Raw genomic sequence first — 12,458 nt, forward strand, 5'->3', positions numbered from 1 at the left:
CCTTTCTCTGATTGACTTATGTCGCTTAGCATAATACCCTCTAGTTCCACCCACGTCATTGAAAATGGCAAGATTTCGTTTGGGGGTTTTTTTTTTTTGATGGCTGCATAATATTCCATTGTATATATATACCACATCTCCTTTATCCATTCATCTGTTGATGGACATCTTAGCTCTTTCCATAGTTTCGCTATTGTGGACCTTGCTGCTATAAACATCGGGGTGCACGTACCCCTTCGGATCCCTACTTTTGTATCTTTGGGGTAAATACCCAGTAGTGCAATTGCTGGTTTGTAGGGTAGCTCTATTTTCAACTTTTTGAGGAACCTCCATCTGTTTTCCAGAGTGGCTGCACTGGCTTGCATTCCCACCAACAGTGTAGGAGGGTTCCCCTTTCTCCACACTGGATCAAGAATTTCTATATAAGAAAGGCTTAAGGACAGCAGTGGTTGGTGGTGGAAGCTAGGCCTAATGGCTTATCATAAATCTGTGTTTGCATAACAATCAAGTAAGAATGACCAAAACTCAATTATCTATCTCAAAGAAAAGATCAAGTTGAGGGAGATTACCCCTAAGTCTCTCATTAGTATTAGCTTATATCTAAATACATTCCCAAACTCACTCCTATAAACCACCTAAAAAAAAAAAAGTGTTAGCTAAAAATGTTAACATAGGCTGAAATAGTAGTCAAAGAAAGTTCTGACACTTTCAAAAGTTTTTTTGTTTTTTTTTTAAAGATTTTATTTATTTATTTGACAGAGAGACAGTGAGAGGGAACACAAGCAGGGGGAGTGGGAGAGGGAGAAGCAGACCTCCCATCGAACAGGGAGCCTGATGCGGGGCTCCATCCTAGGACCCTGAGATCATGACCTGAGCCGAAGGCAGATGCTTAATGACTGAGCCACCCAGGCGCCCCTCAAAAGTTTTTTTATATTTTTGGTACTGAGTGAAGGGCAGGAGGCCCAAAGTAAGAGAAGATGAACTAGGCAGCCTAATGGGGCATCTAAAAAAGAGAGGACCTCCACCATGAGCAGGGATGCCACAGCTGAGTTTCATGGCCCAAGCCATTGGCTATTATTACCTTCCAAATTATGAGTATACTCAATCAGGTAGATATAAATTTTAATCAAGCCATACCACAATGGAACAGCTCAAAAGAATCTCAAAGTATTGCAGGAAGTATTTTATGCTTTTTATACTTTTTTACTCTAAGTGTCCAGAACTGCTTGGATATTTATCCCTTCCTAGCCTTTAAGGACTATTAGAATATCAGAATATCAGAAAAGGGTTGTCTCCTTTCTTTTCTCACCTCTTAACCTCTTTTGTTCATCGGCTTTAAAGGGATAGGAAAAAGTAGGAGTAATAAGAACAGTTTAGAGAAGCCTGAAACAGCTAATTAGCCTTGAGGTAAAACTGATAAGAAGCAAAGAAAGTATGCTTAGATATTTCGAATTTAACTCCAAAACACTATAGCACATGCTGCTTAATACTATTATTTAATCTCAAAACACTATAGCACACAATACTTAACATCATTATGTGTTCAGATTTTTTTCAATGTAGCCCCTCTCAATAATTTCACCACCACCAATGGGCTAAAGATTGAGCTGTCTTCCTTTTTTTTCTTAAAGATTTATTTATTTATTTGAGAGAGAGAGAGAACGAGTGCAGAGGAGTGCACATGGGGGGGGCGGGGGGGCGAGCAGAGGGAGAGAGAGAATCTTGAGCTGATTCTCTGCTGAGCAGCAGCCTGACATGGGGCTTGATCTCACCACGCTGAGATCAGGAACTGAGCTGAAATCAAGAGCCGAACGCTTAATTGACCGAGCCACCCAGGTGTCCCTGAACTGTCATTTTTGAACAGTGATTTTTCAACATAGTAGGTCTTAGCAATCTATGAAACAAGAATGAAAGAAAGGAGGGAGGAAGGGAGGGAGGGGGAGAGGGAGGGAAGGCAAACAAATAGGCAGGCAAAAAAAAAGAAAAAAAGAAAAAAGAAAAAAAGTAAGGAAAGGAAGGAAAGATGGGAGGGAGGGAGGGAGGGAGGGAGGAAGGAAGAAAATACAACAGAGGCTGTATATGATCTGCAAAGCCTAAAATACAAGCAGTCCTAGCTTTACACAGTACTGCATTAAATGCAACTCTATAAAGCAAAGACTGCCTATATTTACTATCTGGTCCCTTACAGAAAAATTTAATGACCCCTGAAATAGAGGATATCTAAATGATCAATAAACATATGAAAAGGTATTAAATATTATTAGTCATTAGGGAAATGAGGGGAAAACCCCAATGTGATCACTATAAATCCACCAGAATGGTTAAAATGAAAAAGACAACACTAAGTGTTGCAAGCTTTTGGAGGAGCCAGAATTCTCAAACAACGCTAATAGGAGTGTTGACACAACTAACTTCAAAAACTTTTTCGGTACTATATACCAAAAATACATACCTGCATGTCCTATAATATAGCCATTTCACCAATAGGTATATGTATATCCAACATAAATGTATACATATATTCACCAAAATACAATTGACCCTTGAATAATGCAGGAGTTAGAAGCACCAATCCCCCACAGTCAAAAATCCAAGTTTAACTTTTGACTCCTTAAGAATTTGATTACTAATAGCCTATTGTTGACTGGAAGCCTTATCAATAACATAAAGTCTATTTATACACATTGTGGATATGTATTATGTACTATATTCTTACAATAAAACAAGCTGGAGAAAAGAAAACATTCAGAAAATCATAAGGAAGAGAATATACATTTACAGTAGTGTACTGTATTTATTGAAAAAAATCCATGCATAAGTGGACCCCTACAGTCCAAATTCATGCTGTTCAAGGATCAACAGTACTTATAAAAATGTTCATAGAAGCCCCATTCATAATAACCAGAAGCTAGATGGAATACTATACAGCATGAGAACTACTGCTACCGAACTTGTATAAATCTAACAAATATAATATTAAGCAAAAATGAGACTCAAAGGACTATTTACTGTACGATTCCATTTATATAAAGTCAATAATAGGTAAATTCATAGATGACTTTAGAAATCGACATAATAGTCACCCTTGGAAAAGGGTCACAGAAAGTGGGGTTTCTAAGATGCAAGTAATGCTCCTTCTTGATCCAGTACTAGATACATGAATATGTACACTTTGTGAAAATTCAATGAGTTGTACACTTATGATTTATACGGTTTTCTCTGTATCTATTATACCCTAAAAAATAACACACTAAAAAGATTTTTATAAAATCTATGCCTTTAAAAGAAAATTGTGTACACCCCCCTTTCATTTTTCTTACTTGCCATCGTTACTTTTCATCAATGAGGTATCTTGTTATCTTATATAGAAGTCAGCTTCATTTTAATTAATTTTCTTGGTATACTACTGCACAGGATACTCAAATAATTATGTAACTGTCATTTTCGGTTAGTACCACACTAGATCCCAAGGAGAAACTTCGAAAAGCCAATAATTTATGAAAGTATGTTAAAGTTACCTGGAGGGTGGGGGGACCTTGAAATGTGTTTTGTTTGGCCCTTTGTTTTGGTTTACCTCTGTCTACTGCCACAGTGCATAACATGTTCAAAGGAGCTTTTCAAAAAAGCCTGTTCTTGTGGGGGGTTAAAAAGATTTTTTTTTCTTTCTACCACCCTGCCTAATTATGCTGCTACCTTGTGTTTATCTAGTTCCTTTCATCCCTGGAGCTTAAAATACTTCACAAATACTGTTAGGTGGTGTCACCTTCCAGAGAAATTTGGGCTCAGACACACTGTGAACCCAAAAATTCTAATAGTATCTTTCTAAAGCACGGTCTCTGTGCCTAAGAAAGCATCGCATTCTTTGCTGCAACTTACAAGTGTGAGAACTGAAACACACAATGATTAAGTGACTCTCAAGGACACACAGTCAATCACAGGTTGAGCCAGGACCCGAACTCTCCAACTAACCGCTACTTAAGGGAAAAACAAACAAAAACCTACACCCTTGAATAAATGCTCAGCTGAAGTCGTGTCATAGGAAACGGGAGGATGCCGAAATTATGCCCAGAAGGAGGACCTGCGGATCCCAAGACGCTGACCTTCGCGGGAGCCCCATCACTCCCGACCGTGCGGGACCAACATTCACCAGGCGCAGATTCCGCGCAGTCCCTCCTCTTGCGCTTAGGTGGCTGCGGCCGGAAATTCCAGGGCTGGATCTAAGCCCACCCTCCTTTTCTCCGTCGCCCAAACCTCCCAGCCTACCTGTTTACCTGAGATGCGCCTGGCACTGCCTGGAGAGCCGACTCTGCGCGCTCGCCCAGAGTTTCTGAGGCCCTACGAGCGGCCACCACGCCAGCCAATCGACTTTCGCTCGAAGCCTCCCGACCCTGCGGCCCAACCGCCTGAGGAGGTGCGCGCGCCCGCAAACGACCGGGCGGGGCTCGGTTGGGGAGGAAGCCAGCCGCACGCCGCGAGCGGGGGCCACGGGGAACCAAGGCGGACCGGGCGCCCGGCAGGGGCAGGCGGCGCGCACCGGGCATGCGCACACCGCGGCGCCAAAGCTGCGGGGCGGGGCTTCTAGACTACTGAGGAGCTTAGGAAGTACGTGTAGGAGTTTGGAGGAAAAAGAAAGCTGTTATAATGGTTTCGGTGGCTGCGGCGGCAGGACGCTACGGTCATCGACTCCGAGACGACGGGCGCGTCTTGCGAGAGCAAAATATTGTCCGGACAAAACCTAATCGGGCCAGAGGAAGGAAACCGTGTGGTTAAAAACGTGTCTTGTGGCCTCAAAGTTAGGGTTGCACTCTCCAAGAAGCTGGAACAATTGTGGTTTCCTGCTTGGTTTGTCTGCGGTTTGGGGTGAGAGGACACAGGGGAGAGGCGGGCATGTTGTGAAGTGATGGTTGAATGAAAAGGGCTGAAGTGGATTCCAGTTGGGTGAGCAAAAAGCGATACCTGACTCCTGGCCTGGGAATGTTTACAAACTAAAACTTGGAGGTGGTAAACTTTTTGACTGAAGTACTATAGAACGGGATCTGGATGCTTACGTTCAACTAATGAATTCTTTAAGACACAATGTTGAATCTTCCAGAATTAAACAAAGAATTAAGTCCTCAATTCGTGTACCTCTGTGTTGAAACAAGAAAGGACTGGCATAATTAAATAGCTGCTAGTAATTCAAATGTGGTTTTCTTGTTCCATGTAACAGTATTGCTTTTATAAATGTCACCTTAACTCCTTCAGACACCAAATAATTATTGAGTACATACTATGTGCCTGGTACTCTTCTGGGTGTTTGTTAAGCAATGATAATGGATTGTTTGTTTTTACACATCCCCAGAGAATAGGCATAATATGAAGTGTTGACAGTTTCCCAAGTTAATGGTTCAAGTTAATGAAAGGAACTTACACTTCAGTAAGTGCAAAAAAAAGGAAAAGAAAAAAGACAAAAAAAAAATTGAATATAAATTGGTTGGAACAGGGGTGCCTGGTGGCTCAGTTGGTTCAGCATGGGACTCTGATTTCTGCTGGGGTGGTGATCTTGGGTCCTGAGATCAAGTCCCCCGTTGGGCCCCCTACTCAGAAGGGGTCTGCTTAGGATTCTGTCTCCCTCTCCTCTGCCCCTCCCCCTGCTCTCTCTCTAAAATAAATGAATAAAATCTTTTAAAAAATTGGTTGGAACAAAATAGATTATAATATTCACAAACTCTTGGCTATTATAGTGTAATGAATGGACAGTGCTCGAAAGAGGTTTGTTAAAGATTCAGCTTTGAAATACATTTTTTCTTCAGTCAAGGTCTGAATCAGATATTTACAGACAAAGTACCACTGAATATGAGACAAAAAGAGGAGTGGTATAATTTGTTAGAATAGATGGGAAGGGCACTCCAATCAAGAATGGCCTCTGAAAATGTTTAGGGCCAACTCAAATTATGTGCAAAAGAAAGGAAAGTTGCTTTTCCTAGTTAAGGAGTAAGAAGAAACCAGGGGGGAGAGTGACCACAACATTGAGAAATATCAAACCAAATAATGGATTCATTGGTTAAATTTAGAGAAAGTAATTATACTATTTTTCTCTAGGTAAAGGTACATTAACCCTAGTTTTTTTTAAAGCTCATGTGGGTGCTAAAAGACTCCTGGGTAAAAAGAAAACTCCGTGTTTTCTTTCCCTTCAGTAACTTGTTTTTTCTTCCACCTTTGGTATCCTGTAAGTTCAAACATTAGGCCTTTTCTCCCCAGTCCATCCTCTAACTTACCTGAAGTAACTAATGTTCTTTTCCTGTTTCAGACCTCAATAGCTAATTTTTCCCCAAATCTTTTCCACACCACAGTCACTCATATATACATTTCTTTATTCTTTATCCTCCTAACAGTTGCCAGTCTTTAGGAAATGAAAGAGACCAATTAGAGCCTTCTTTCCTGTTCTCAAACTAATTATCAAAGATGTCTAGGCCTATAAGTTGGGCTTTTGCAGAAATTTGGCTAGGGATGAGAGGGAAAAGAAAATGAACTCTCCTCTTTCTGTACAGAGAGCAAAAGAATGTCTGATCATGAATGCTTTCAAGTCCACAAATATCTTAAGCCTCTTGCAATGTGCCAGGTACTCCACAATCAGTTCTGGAAATAAAATAATGAATAAAAATTTTGCTTACAAGTACCTGAGGATGCCATGTGCGTTTAGTCAGGGTTCTCTAGAGAAACAGAACAAGATTTTACATATATATATAAATCAATTGTGTTTCTGTACACTAACAATAACCAATCTGAAAAGGAAATTAAGAAAATCCATTTACCATCAATAAGGATAAAAGGATGAAAGGCTTAGCAATAAACTGAGAGGTAACTTTTACACTGAAACCTATAAAACATTGCTAAAAGAAGATACTGTTTGTGAGTTGGAAGACAAATTGTTAAAATATCTATACTACCCAAAGCAATCTACAGATTCAATGCAATCCCTATCAAAATCCCAATGGCATTTTTTGCAGAAAAAGAAAATCCTAAAATTCATATGGAACCACAAAAGACCCTGATAGCCAAAGCAAACTTGAGAAAGAACAAAGTGGAGGCTTTACAGTTCCTGATTTCAAAACATGCTATAGACCATAATAATCAAGTGGCATTTTCATGTCTCTTCATATAGTCTTCTGTGCATGTCTGTCTCTGTATCTAAATTTCCCCTATTTTATAAGGATATAATCATATTGGATTAGGATCACCCTAATGACCTCATTATAATTTTTCTGTAAAGACCCTATTTCCAAATAATGTCTTATTCTGAGGTATTGGGGGTTAGACTTTGCATCTTTTTTTGTGGGGACATAATTCAACCCATAACAACACCTTGAGAAACATGAACATGAAAACACAACATACCAAAAGTAATGGAATGGAGTGAAAGCAGTGCTAAGAGGGAAATTCACAGCTGTAGATGTTTATATTAAAAAAGAAGACTTCTCAAATCAACAACTTAACTTTATACCTTAAGGAAGTAGAAAAGGAGCAAACTAAACCCCAAACCAGCAGAAGGAAGGAAATCATAAAGATTACAGCAGAGAGACATGAATATTTGAAAAATTCTCCTAACTTTAATTAGATCAATTAAAAAAATGAAGATGTAAATAAAATTAGAAGTAAAAGTGGGGACATTACTAGTGACCTTACAGAAATTAAAAGAATTATACGAGATGTTATGCCAACAAATAATGAGATGAAATGGACACATTCCTGAAACACACACTTTAACCAAAACTTACTCTAGAAGAAATAGAAAAGCACATTAAAAGGATTAAACACCGGGGCACCTGGATGGCTCAGTCTTGGGCGTCCTCTAGATTTCAGCTCAGGTTGTGATCTCGGGGTGGGATCAGGCCCAGTGGCAGGCTCTGACCCTACTTGAGAGTCTACTTGAGATTCTCTCTCTCCCTCTGCTCCTTCCCCTGCCCCTACTCGGGCTCCTTTTTTCTCTGTCTCTCTCTCTCTGTCTCTCTCTCATAAATAAATAAATAAGTAATAAATAAATAAATAAATAAATTTAAAAAGGATTAAATACCATGAATAAAGTGGGATTTATCCCAGAAATACAAGGGCGGTTCAACATAATCCATGTAACACATCATATTAACAACAAAGGAAACATACCCACATGACTATCTCAACAGATTGTAGAAAAAGCACTTGACAAAATTCAACTTCCTTTTATGATAAAATACTCAGCAAAACAGGAATAGAAGGGAACTCCCTTGACATGATAAAAAAAATTCACGAAAAATCCACATATAACATTCAATGATAAAAGACTGAAAGCTTTCCCTCTAAGGTCAAGAACAAGACAAAGATGCCTAATATCATCACTGCTATTCAGCACTGTATGGAAATCCTAGAGAGCAATTATGCAAGAAAAAGAAATAAAGGCATCCAAATTGGAAGGGAAGAAGTAAAACTATCCCTATTTGCAAATGGCGTGATTCTACATAGAGAATATTCCAAAGAATCCACCAAAAAATTAATACATGAATTCAACAGAGTTGCAAGTCACAGATCAATATACAAAAATCAATTGTTTCTATACACCAGCAATGAATAATCTAAAAAGGAAATAAAAAAACAATTACTTTACTGCAACATCCAAAAGAATAAAATACAAGTAATTAATCAAGGAGGTGAAAGACGTGTACACTAAAAACTATAAAAACAATGCTGAAAGAAATGAAAGACCTAATTAAATGGAAAGGTATTCTCAGTTCACAGATTAAAAGACCACACAACTAAAATGCACTACTCTCAAAAGTGATCTACAGATTCATTGCAATCCCTATAAAAATTCCAATGGTCTTTCTTGCATTAATGGATAAACTAATCCACAAGTTCATATGGAATTACAGGGAGCCTCAAATAGTCAAGACAATACTGAAAAAGGAAAGCTGGAGGATGCACGTTTTCTGATTTCAAAACTTACTACAAAGCTACATTAACCAAAATAGTGAGGTACAAACATAAGGATAGACAAATAGACCAATGAAAAGAATAGAAGGCCCAGAAAGAAACCCAAATATCTATGGCCAGTTGATTTTTTACGAGGATACCAAGACCATTCAATGGAGAAAAAAATAGTCTCTCTCTTTAACAGATGGTGCTGGGATATCTGGATAACCTTACACAAATGAATTTGGATGCCTACTTCATGCCATATGCAGGCATACTTCATTTTGTTGCACTTTGCTTTACTGCATTTCACAGATAGTGTGTTTTTTACAAATTGAAGATTTGTGGCAACTCTACATCAAGTAAGTCTATCAGTGCCATTTTTCCAACAGCATTTGCTCACTTTGTGTCTCTGTCACATTTTGGTACTTCTGCAATATTTCAAACTTTTTCATTATTTGTTATTCAGATCTGTGATCAGTGATCTTTGATGTTACCATTGTAATTATTTGGGCGGCACCATGAACCATACCCATATAAAACAACAAATGTAACCAATAAATGTTGTATGTGTTCTAACTAGTCCACTAACCAGTCATTCTTCCATCTCTACCCCTCTCCCTAAGCCTCCCTATTTCCTGAGGCATAACAATATTGAAATTACACCAATTAATAACTCTACAATGTCCTCTAAGTGTTCAAGTGAAAGGAAGAGTCACATGTGTCTCACTTTATATCAAAAGCTGGAACTGATTAAGCTTAGTGAGGAAGGCATGTTAAAAAGCCAACATAAGCTGAAAGCTAGGCCTCTAGAGCCAAACAGCCAAGTTGTGAATACAAAGGAAAAACTCTTGAAAGAAATTAAAAGTTCTACTCCAGTGAACACATGAACAAGAAAGCAAAGCAGTCTTATCGCTGAAATGGAAAAAATTTTAATGGCCTGGAAAGAAGATCAAATCAGACGAAACATTTCCTTAAGCCAAAACCTAATCCAGAACAAGGCCCTAACTCCCTTCAGTTCTATCAAGGCTGAGAGGGGTGAGGAAGCTGCAGAAGGAAAGCTTGAGTATAAGAAAAGAAGGCATCTCCATAACAAAAGTGCAAGGTGAAGCAGCAAGATATCCAGAAGATTTAGCTAATTAATGAAGGTGGCTACACTAAGCAACAGATTTTCAATGTGGATGAAATAGCCTATTGGAAGAAGATGCCATCTAGAATTTTCATAGATAGAAGTCAATGCCTGACTTCAAAAGCTTCAAAGAACAGGCTCTTTTATTAGGGTCTAATGCAGCTGGTGACATTAAGTTGAAGCCAATGCTCACTTACCATTCTAAAGTTCATAGAGCCCTTAAGAATTATGCTAAATCTACTCTGGCTGTGCTCTAGAAATGTAACAACAAAACCTGGATGATATGTGTCTGTTTATAACATGGTTTACTGAATATTTTAAGCCCACTGTTGAGAACTACTGCTCAGAAAAAAGTTTCTTTCAAAATATTACTGCTCATTGACAATGCACCTGGTCGCCTGAGAGCTCTAATGGAGATGTTCAGTGAGGTTAATGTAGTTTCATGCCTAACACAACATCCATTCTGTAATCCACAGATCAAGAAGTATTTTTGACTTTCAAGTCTTATTATTTAAGAAATATATTTTATAAGGCCATAGCAGCCATAGGTAGTGATTCTTTTGATGCATCTGGGAAAAGTAAATTGAAAACCTGTTGGAGGGGCACCTGGGTGGCTCAGTCGGTTAAGCATCTGCCTTCGGTGCAGGTCATGATCCCAGGGGGTCCTGGGATCGAGTCCCACATCAGGCTCCGTGCTCAGTGGAGAGCCTGCTTATCCCTCTCCCTCCTGCTCTGCCTACTTGTGCTCTCTCTCTGTCAAATAAATAAATAAAATCTTTAAAAAAAAAAAAACTTGGAAAAGATTCACCATTCTAGATGTCATTAAGAATATTTGTGATTCATGGGAAGAGGTCAAAATATCAATATTAACAGGAGCTTGGAAGAAGTTGATTCCAACTCTCAATGATGACTTTGAAGGATTTAAGACCTCAGTGGGGGAAGTAACTATAGATGTGGTGGAAATAGCAAGAAACCTAGAATTCGAAGGGGAGCCTTAAGATGTGACTGACTTACTGCAATCTCAGATCAAACTTTAACAGATGAGTTACTTCTTACAGATAAAAAAAGTGGCTTCTTGAGATGGAGTCTACTCCTAATGAAGATGCTGTGAGGATTACTGAAATGAAAACAAAGGATTTAGGATATGACACAAACTTAGCAGGGTTTGAGAAGATTCACTCCAATCCTGAAAGAAGATCTTCTGTGGGTAAAATGCTATCAAAGAACTTTGCATGCTACAGAGAAATCATTTGTGAAAGGAAGAGTCAATGGATGTGGCAAATGTCATTGTCTTATTTTAAGAAATTGCCACAGCCACCCAATCTTCAGCAACCACTGCCCTGATCAGTCAGCAGCCATTAACACTGAGGCAGAACCCTCCACCAACAAAAAGATTATAACTTGCTGAAAGCGTAGATGATGGTTAGCATTTTTAGCAATAAAGTATTTTTCAATGAATGCATATACATCGTTTATTTTAGACATAATGCTATTGCACATTTAATAGAGTACAGTATAATGTAAACATAACTTTTATATGCACTGGGTAACCGAAAAAATTCATTTGACTTTATTGTGACATTTGCTTTATTGTGTTCGTCTGGAAATGAACCCACAATATCTCAGTGGTATGACCGTACAAATATAATTCAGAATTGACCAACAACCTAAATAGTTAAAACTATAAAACTATTACAAGAAAATATCAGATTAAACTTTATTATGTTAAATTTGGCAGTGGATTCTTAGTTTGACACCAAAAGCATAAACAACAAAAGAACAAATAGATAAATTGGATTTCATCAAAATTAAAAATTTTTGTGCATCAAAGGACATTATCAAGAAAGTAAAGACAACTCACAGAATGGGAGAAACATTGGCAAATCATATATCTGATAAGAGTTTAATATCCAGAACATATAAAGAATTCTTACAACACAATAACAAAGAGAACCCAATAAAAATAAGAAATAGACTGGAATAGATATTTCTCCAAAGAAGATATACGAATGGCCAATAAGCATGTGAAAAAGATAGCCAACTTCATTGGTCATTGAGGAAATGCAAATTAAAGCCACAATGTGATATCACCTCCTCACACAGACTAGGATGGCTATAATTAAAAAAAAAAAAAAAAGAAAATAAGGTTGGGAGAAATGTGCAGAAGTAGTAAGGCTTTACATTTCTTTGGATATATAAAATAGTACAGCCACTGCTGGGGCGCCTGGGTTGCTCCGTCCGTTAAATGTCCGACTCTTGATTTCAACTCAGGTCATGATCTCAGGGTTGTAGGATCAAGCACCGTGTAGAGCCTGCTTAAGATTCTCTCTCTCCGAAGGGGAACCCTCCTACACTGTTGGTGGGAATGCAAGCTGGTGCAGCCACTCTGGAAAACTGTATGGAG

The 12,458-nt window shown here is 38.5% G+C and overlaps 1 long non-coding RNA gene across 2 annotated transcripts in view; it reads right to left on the minus strand.

Annotated features, from left to right (window-relative positions):
* LOC145723450 (uncharacterized) overlaps positions 1-5,045 on the minus strand; it is a 60,822-nt gene extending 55,777 nt beyond the window's left edge. Inside the window, exon 1 of one of the 2 annotated variants that reach the window (XR_014148512.1) lies at positions 4,272-5,045. This is a non-coding gene — a long non-coding RNA (uncharacterized LOC145723450). The remainder of the gene's footprint in view (positions 1-4,271) is intronic. The other variant, XR_014148511.1, reaches the window with a different exon arrangement.
* Positions 5,046-12,458: the final 7,413 nt, after the last annotated feature.

Source organism: Leptonychotes weddellii, chromosome 9, assembly GCF_054177405.1.
Source record: "Leptonychotes weddellii isolate Sample4059 chromosome 9, ASM5417740v2, whole genome shotgun sequence".
Classification (NCBI taxonomy): domain Eukaryota; kingdom Metazoa; phylum Chordata; class Mammalia; order Carnivora; family Phocidae; genus Leptonychotes; species Leptonychotes weddellii.